Source organism: Cibotium barometz, chromosome 19 (genome assembly GCF_041138505.1).
Source record: "Cibotium barometz isolate CiBa-2024 chromosome 19, ASM4113850v1, whole genome shotgun sequence".
Lineage (NCBI taxonomy): Eukaryota > Viridiplantae > Streptophyta > Polypodiopsida > Cyatheales > Cibotiaceae > Cibotium > Cibotium barometz.
The window spans coordinates 7,592,316-7,601,950 of NC_141064.1; positions in this window are offsets into that span (position 1 = coordinate 7,592,316).

The following is a 9,635-nucleotide window of genomic DNA, read 5'->3' on the forward strand; positions in this document are numbered from 1 at the left end:
TGTAATAAGATGAGAGTGTAAAGGGTACATACTAGTTTCTTCAGGACGGTATAGGGTGTATACTAGTTTCTTCTGATTACACTCAGGACAGTAAGGAACAGCCTAAGCACCAAACCCAGCGTGCCTATTGTGTTGGGCATGGATTTGTATAGGCTGAGAGGTAGCGGTGAGTGAGGGAAAAAATGGTGGGTATGCATGTGGGGACATGTGGGGATGTGCTTTTGGACCGAAGAACTTGTTGGCATGCGGGGACATGTGGGGATGTGCTTTTGGACCGAAGAACTTGTTGGGTTGGTTGGAGTTAAGCAGCCATTACATATCCCATTGCCCATACTTCTTTTAATCATGGGTGTTTAGGTGGCATCCTAATCGACAAGTTTGCATTTGGCGTGTGTAAAGGGTGAGCACTTGAGCACCAATGTACAGTAATTAAAATGCTCATTGGCTACACAAAGAACATTGATGCGTGCAACCACCCTCAAATCTATGTTGCTATGTGCATAAATAAAAAATATATTCTAGTTAAATTTTGTGAGTACCCAGAAGATCTCAATGCTAATAAAATGTGCTAGTATCCTTGTACTTGGTCTTTATACCTCTATGAAGTTTCTCTATGCTAATGAAATGTGCTGGGGTTTTGAAAACTTGTTTTTGATACATCATCTCTACAAAAGGCATATATGATTTGAGAGAGGCTGAGTAACATGTATAGAAATTTTACACATTCACTTAGTGGAGAAAATTTTGAAAATTCACAATGTATTCTTGTTTACATTAGTTCTAGTGGATAGAAAAAGCAATTAGGCTCCACGATTTCAAATGACTCATGCATTGTACACAATTTATAATGAATTAATGATGATATAAAAACATGAACAAACGAGATACATTGTGATAGAGCATCTTTTGATGGTGTACTTGAAGGTTATCCTCACATAAAATATTCTTGAATTGTGGGCATCAAAGAACCATGTTTGGGTTCTTGTCCACGACAATGGGATTTGTTTCTTTTCCATTAGCAGTGTTGAATGATTTTCAAGTAGACTTTGTTGCTTTCTCGGCTTGTCTTGCAAAGTTACTTGTGGTGATAGTCTTTTGAATTGAAAATTCTCTCTATTTATCTCTCGCTCACACGCACACCCACCCAGCATGCGCGGCATTGATACATAGTCTATGCTTATGCAAGAGCTAAAAATCAATGACAGGATTTTGGAGTAAACCAAGATATCATCCATGCTTAAATTAGTTTCCTCATGTGGTTGAAAGTGGATACGGGCATCGTTTAAATCAAAAGGAACCACAAATAATCAAGGCTAACCAAAAAGTAGTCTTGTAGATATCTCTTGTGCTTGGGGTCTTGTGGACATCCTCTGGTGCCCTTTGTAGAAGCTTTGTTAGCCCCTTTAGTTTACCATGCAATCATCATAATTTTGGTCATGTGGAGATTCAATATTATATCTCAGCATTGCATGCAAAAGCATCAATTAAAGCACATAAGAGTGCTTTATTATGGAAGTAAGGACGTTGGTGCCTAAAGAAATAAATACTTTAACTAGAATGCACAGATAGCAAGGTTGCATTTTTTGTGTCACGATGAAGAAAGATGACAGTGAAAGATAAGTAAATTAAGAAACATGGTAGTAGCAACCATGCTTGTGGATTCTCATGTACATTTTAAATGTATAGTACTAAGGAGATGTATAAATTTGAAACCATGTTAATGTACATATTGAGCAATGACTTAGCTGGTCTAGTCAATGAAATTATGTTTGAAAATCGCACAAGTTTTTGTTAATCAAAATATATTCACAAGGCACTTGCATGTTGATGATGCATTTTCAATGTTCTTACTTAAAAATAAGACAACTTCATGGAATGACCTAAGATTAGAGCAAAAGAAATTGATTTCTATTACTTTCGAATTACTAGGAATTTTGTAGCATACCCTGATGATGATGAAGATGAAAACCAGTTTGAAAATGCAAAAAACAGTTCCTTGAGAACATTCTTTGAAAACATCAAGCCACCTACTAGAGAGAAGGACAAAAAGCCAAAGAGGAATTTGACAACAACAGCTTATTCCCACACATACCAGACCCTGATGATGATGATGAAGAAAACATCTTTGAAGATGTAAAGCCAAAGAGGAACTTGACAAGAAGAGCTTATTCTTTGATGAATCACACATGGCAGACTACTCTGATGATGAGATGAAGAAGAAAACATCTTTAAATTTCTAGAGCAGAACATTCTTTGAGAACATCAAGCCACCTACTAGAGAGAAGGGCAAAGAGTCAAAGATAAAGGAGGCCTCAACGTCAAGAGAAGATCTCGGGCGAACCAAGAGGATACCAACCCATCATCACTATAACACACAACCTATTATACAAATATCACAACCACTGCACTGTACCCTTTTTGTTTCTTCACCATCTCCTTATATTCCCACTAACCCTCATGCAACCTTGGAGAGCATTAGAATGTACATTCTAATGCTCTCCAAGGTTGCATGAGGGTTAGTGGGAATATAAGGAGATGGTGAAGAAACAAAAAGGGTACAGTGCAGTGGTTGTGATATTTGTATAATAGGTTGTGTGTTATAGTGATGATGGGTTGGTATCCTCTTGGTTCGCCCGAGATCTTCTCTTGACGTTGAGGCCTCCTTTATCTTTGACTCTTTGCCCTTCTCTCTAGTAGGTGGCTTGATGTTCTCAAAGAATGTTCTGCTCTAGAAATTTAAAGATGTTTTCTTCGTCATCTCATCATCAGAGTAGTCTGCCATGTGTGATTCATCAAAGAATAAGCTCTTCTTGTCAAGTTCCTCTTTGGCTTTACATCTTCAAAGATGTTTTCTTCTTCATCATCATCAAGGTCTGCTATGTGTGGGAATAAGCTGTTGTTGTCAAATTCCTCTTTGGCTTTTTGTCCTTCTCTCTAGTAGGTGGCTTGATGTTTTCAAAGAATATTCTCAAGGAACTGTTTTTTGCATTTTCAAACTGGTTTTCATCTTCATCATCATCAAGGTATGCTACGTGTGATTCACGACGATGATCAAAAGAATATTAGATAAAGTGGGAAAAATCCCATTCCCATGAAAAAAGTGGGGGTATGGTAAACTCATCCAAAAGTTTGTCAAAACATATTCATGTGACATATCATTGGAAAGAGCTTGAAAATAGAATCTAGATCTACTTTGTCCGACAAATTTGGAGTTTGCATGTTCAAGTTATGGCCAAAACATTTTTTATAAATACATTCCCATTTTGAGGGATTTTTCCCATTTTATCTAATATTGACTATTATGGTCTTTTTGTCAAATTTTCTCGAAGCTGAATAAAGGTTCTATGATACATGATTCCCCTTGGATTGTAGATAATGATGATAAGGGCTTCTACATGCTTATGTGTTGACTTTGCCTCATGAACAACCTTCACTTTTTGTAACCATTGAAGATTCTTTGAGCAAATATTGAGAGGTTGGCTTGAAAGTGAGATCATTGTTGTAGTAAAGCTCATCAATTGCTCTTCACATTGTAATGTACCATCTTGAAGAATATAACACCATGATTTGTTGTAGTGAAGCTTAATCAACTACTCTTCGTTGTTGTAGCAAAGCTCAATCAACTACTCTTTACTGTTTTAGTAAAGCTCAATCAACTGCTCTTCATTGTTGTAGTAAAGCTCAATCAACTGCTCTTCGTTGAAGAATAATGTGCCATCTTGAGAATACAACACCATGATTTGAAGTTTAGCACCATTGGTGGATAAAGAGGCAATTTAAAGATATTTCTTGGTGTATGCAAGGTTATTGAAATGTGGAAGAAAGATGATGAATGCATATAATTAAATCGTATGATGTATAGAATGATATTGCACTACATGTACCTTTGTAGAGTTGGAAAAATTAACTTTGAATTTGCGTGTTATTTTAGAAGACTTGTATTGGCCCTTGATTTTATTATTCTCTTATTCTCTTTTCTTTTCTTTTTCATTTTTTTTTTGGCCAAGACCTTCTCAACTCAAGTAAAAACTTGAATTAGTTAAGTTGAAGATGAAGGTCTATCTCTATCAACCATCAACATTTTCACCATAGGCTCCTTACATTTTTTTAATATGTTTTAGCCGAGGGCTAAGAGGCAGTTATGGTAGCTCACCTTTTTTGGATGATTGTTCATGTGCTAATAATCCCATGGTGGTTGTCACACATGCCTCTTTTCTCCTTGGCATCTGGAGTTTGAATAACTTCTTGCTTGGGTATCCAAAATAGACTATTTCCTTGGTAGAAGGCTTGATCACATAGTAGATTCTTTGGAACCCATTATTTTGAGCAATCAGTAAGGTGTTACTACTGATGGTTTTCTATTACTCTTTACTCCATTGATGGAGTAGCTCGTTGAAACTTAGGCAACCATAATCATGTGTTACACTTAAAATATCCTTGAGCATCAAGTGTTTTCTTTGACCAATGCTAAAGTGTTGGCTAATTTTCTTGAAGATTCTTCTTTCTAGACTACTTATTTATAAATGCTAATGGTTGTTTACAAACCCAAACTTTCAAATTACCACGAATGTAGATTGTTTTGCCCTTATCCCCTTGGGTGTGAGTTTTTTTTGGCTTGCAAAGGAATGTTCGCATTTGGGAAGGTTACGTTGGATAACCTTGGGTTTTAACCATTGAAAAAGCCTTGATAGTAGAGGTTTCACCCACAAAAGGTTATAATCTTGGGTCCCACACATTTCATGAAAAAGATTGTCCTTATTAATGAGGCTTCCATCGTGCAATTACTTCAGTGCTTGCTCTTGAGGGGTTTCGAGATTGAAATGTCATGGTTTGAGGAGATAATGATAGAATGTTTAGTACCAAGAGGTCCTTGTTGTTGATTGGTGACTCCCATTATAACAATCCTTGAAGTTTAGTACCAAGAGGTCCTTGGTACTCCCATTTTAACAATCCTTGAAGTTTAGTACCAAGAGGTCCTTGGTACTCCCATTTTAACAATCCTTGAAGTTTCGATTGCTGGAAATCTTCCAAGCATGAAGAATTTTGATGGTATAGTTGATGAAGTTGGGTCTTGGATAAGAGGGGTAGGATAGCTCTTGCAATGGGGAATTTTTATGATTGATTGACAATAAGCTCCTTCTTTGTGAGAGATACAATCACTTCCTTAGAATGATTGGGTTTGACAATAAGCTCCTCCTTTGCGCATAAAGAATTTTGGTGATGATTAGGATAATTAATGGCAAAGTTGGGTCTCGAATAAGAGGGGTAGGATAGCTCTTCTGAAGAGAAATTTTTGTGATTAGGTTTGACAATAAGCTCCTCCTCTATGATAGATACAATCACAACTAATGGAGTTCAATGGAGCATGAGGAGCTTGGGAAACTACATCAAAAGCGGGAGCTACAAGTAAGTGCCGAAATCTTGCTCTTGAGTCCATTAATTTCTTGTTTTTCTTCAAATTAGCTAAAAAACTACATAAGTAGCTTAATCTCATAATTAATCTTAGATCATTAGGTTTAATTAAGCATTATAGGCATCATTGGATAGCTTGGGGTTAGCCTAAGCCATCCACAAAAAGAAAAACATAAAAAACTACATAAGTAGCTTAATTTCATAATTAATCTTAGATCATTAGGTTTAATTAAGAATTATAGGCATCATTGGATAGCTTGGGGTTAGCCTAAGCCATCTACAAAAAGAAAAACATAAAAAATAATCAAGGAAGGGCTGAAATCATAGAGAATCCAGAGGAGAAATTGGGTGCATTCAGTCTTGGCCATTTTCTTGAGAAGTGAACGACCGTTCACTTCTCAGATGTATAGCCTTGTAATGCTTCTTAGCCATGGCCGTTCGCTTCTCCTGGCAAGATTGTCCCAAATTTGCCTAATCAATGAGAGCAGTGAGCATTAAAAAGGAATAAAGTGCATTAAAGGGAGTATAAAGAGCATTGAAGAGAGGTATAAAGAGGGCACAACTGTACTGTTAGGAGAATATCAGAGGGTAGCTGTCATAAGACATGTCGTTCCGGTGCATTTAGGAGACCTGCCCAGTAAATGTGAGCATACGTCCGTACCTTCATAGACGTACGGCCGTACCTTAACAAGCGGACGTCCATTCCCTTATAAGTGAATGGCCTCACCTTTTCTAAGCCATGTGTGTACCAACTTGAACGTATGCCCGTACCTTCCTCTAAGCCATGCATGTACCTTCATATACGTACGGCCATACCTAAAAAAAAACATTGCCTAGAAGGAGTACGACCTTGCAATATCATTTGCCACATTCATGCACCTACGTTTAGGGAAATTGGTGCGAAACAATTTCCCTAAACTGAGTGCGACCCTGCAATATCATTCGCCACATTCATGCACCTACATGAAGGGAAATGGGTGCAAAACAACCCTTTTTTTGATGACGTTGAACAATCCCATGCACAATTGCTACCTGGTGAGATCAACGACAACACCAGTGAGAGTGAAGAATATCCTAGCACACGACTCACTACCCCTGACCTAGAGGTGGGAGGATTGGCTGCCCAGTGAATGGACATAACCACTGATCCTCGAGAAAGACCCTGAAGCCCTTGCACATTCACAAAGAAGTCTTGCCTTGAGACTAAGTAACTTTATCCTGGGAAATGCGCAATCAGACGATCCTCACCTTGAGGATGCAGGCATGGAATACCAGCTAGAGAGAGCGGCCACACCACCGCTAGACCCTAGACCAAAGGTGGGACAGAGCCTCAATAACCCAATATCCAGACTAATCCAGCAAGCTGGGGAGCCATGCCGACTACTAGAATTATACCAAGACCGTAGGCTAGTCCAACAAACCTAGATCAGGAACCAGCTCACCTAAGCCCAGAGACCTCTTGTGTCAAAGGGAAAGAGCCTACCCATAATATTTTAGCCAGCACACAGCACCTATGTACAGTAACTATCTGCCTCACAAAATGTATCCCGAATACCATGTGGGTCCCTATGAAGCACATATTGGCCCACCATTAAGGCAAGGACCACAGATGGGATACTAGATGAGTTCTTTGATGAATGGATGATTGGGCGATTCCTAGAGGGCCCTAAAGATGTAGCCTTGCACAACTGCTTGTACGATCTAGCCCACACTTTCTTTGAGCAATGCTGTAAGAGTGCCATGGATTTTGAGGAAAATTTGAAGGGGACTCGTTGAGAATCGCATGAGGACACATTTGCATTTTCAAACTGGTTTTCATCTTCATCATCATCAAGGTATGCTACGTGTGATTCACGATGATGATCAAAAGAATATTAGATAAAGTGGGAAAAATCCCATTCCCATGAAAAAAGTGGGGGTATGGTAAACTCATCCAAAAGTTTGTCAAAACATATTCATGTAACATATCATTGGAAAGAGCTTGAAAATAGAATCTAGATCTACTTTGTCCGACAAATTTGGAGTTTGCATGTTCAAGTTATGGCCAAAACATTTTTTATAAATACATTCCCATTTTGAGGGATTTTTCCCATTTTATCTAATATTGACTATTATGGTCTTTTTGTCAAATTTTCTCGAAGCTGAATTGATACATGATTCCCCTTGGATTGTAGATAATGATGATAAGGGCTTCTACATGCTTATGTGTTGACTTTGCCTCATGAACAACCTTCACTTTTTGTAACCATTGAAGATTCTTTGAGCAAATATTGAGAGGTTGGCTTGAAAGTGAGATCATTGTTGTAGTAAAGCTCATCAATTGCTCTTCACATTGTAATGTACCATCTTGAAGAATATAACACCATGATTTGTTGTAGTGAAGCTTAATCAACTACTCTTCGTTGTTGTAGCAAAGCTCAATCAACTACTCTTTACTGTTTTAGTAAAGCTCAATCAACTGCTCTTCATTGTTGTAGTAACGCTCAATCAACTGCTCTTCGTTGAAGAATAATGTGCCATCTTGAGAATACAACACCATGATTTGAAGTTTAGCACCATTGGTGGATAAAGAGGCAATTTAAAGATATTTCTTGGTGTATGCAAGGTTATTGAAATGTGGAAGAAAGATGATGAATGCATATAATTAAATCGTATGATGTATAGAATGATATTGCACTACATGTACCTTTGTAGAGTTGGAAAAATTAACTTTGAATTTGCGTGTTATTTTAGAAGACTTGTATTGGCCCTTGATTTTATTATTCTCTTATTCTCTTTTCTTTTCTTTTTCATTTTTTTTTTGGCCAAGACCTTCTCAACTCAAGTAAAAACTTGAATTAGTTAAGTTGAAGATGAAGGTCTATCTCTATCAACCATCAACATTTTCACCATAGGCTCCTTACATTTTTTTAATATGTTTTAGCCGAGGGCTAAGAGGCAGTTATGGTAGCTCACCTTTTTTGGATGATTGTTCATGTGCTAATAATCCCATGGTGGTTGTCACACATGCCTCTTTTCTCCTTGGCATCTGGAGTTTGAATAACTTCTTGCTTGGGTATCCAAAATAGACTATTTCCTTGGTAGAAGGCTTGATCACATAGTAGATTCTTTGGAACCCATTATTTTGAGCAATCAGTAAGGTGTTACTACTGATGGTTTTCTATTACTCTTTACTCCATTGATGGAGTAGCTCGTTGAAACTTAGGCAACCATAATCATGTGTTACACTTAAAATATCCTTGAGCATCAAGTGTTTTCTTTGACCAATGCTAAAGTGTTGGCTAATTTTCTTGAAGATTCTTCTTTCTAGACTACTTATTTATAAATGCTAATGGTTGTTTACAAACCCAAACTTTCAAATTACCACGAATGTAGATTGTTTTGCCCTTATCCCCTTGGGTGTGAGTTTTTTTTGGCTTGCAAAGGAATGTTCGCATTTGGGAAGGTTACATTGGATAACCTTGGGTTTTAACCATTGAAAAAGCCTTGATAGTAGAGGTTTCACCCACAAAAGGTTATAATCTTGGGTCCCACACATTTCATGAAAAAGATTGTCCTTATTAATGAGGCTTCCATCGTGCAATTACTTCAGTGCTTGCTCTTGAGGGGTTTCGAGATTGAAATGTCATGGTTTGAGGAGATAATGATAGAATGTTTAGTACCAAGAGGTCCTTGTTGTTGATTGGTGACTCCCATTATAACAATCCTTGAAGTTTAGTACCAAGAGGTCCTTGGTACTCCCATTTTAACAATCCTTGAAGTTTAGTACCAAGAGGTCCTTGGTACTCCCATTTTAACAATCCTTGAAGTTTCGATTGCTGGAAATCTTCCAAGCATGAAGAATTTTGATGGTATAGTTGATGAAGTTGGGTCTTGGATAAGAGGGGTAGGATAGCTCTTGCAATGGGGAATTTTTATGATTGATTGACAATAAGCTCCTTCTTTGTGAGAGATACAATCACTTCCTTAGAATGATTGGGTTTGACAATAAGCTCCTCCTTTGCGCATAAAGAATTTTGGTGATGATTAGGATAATTAATGGCAAAGTTGGGTCTCGAATAAGAGGGGTAGGATAGCTCTTCTGAAGAGAAATTTTTGTGATTAGGTTTGACAATAAGCTCCTCCTCTATGATAGATACAATCACAACTAATGGAGTTCAATGGAGCATGAGGAGCTTGGGAAACTACATCAAAAGCGGGAGCTACAAGTAAGTGCCGAAATC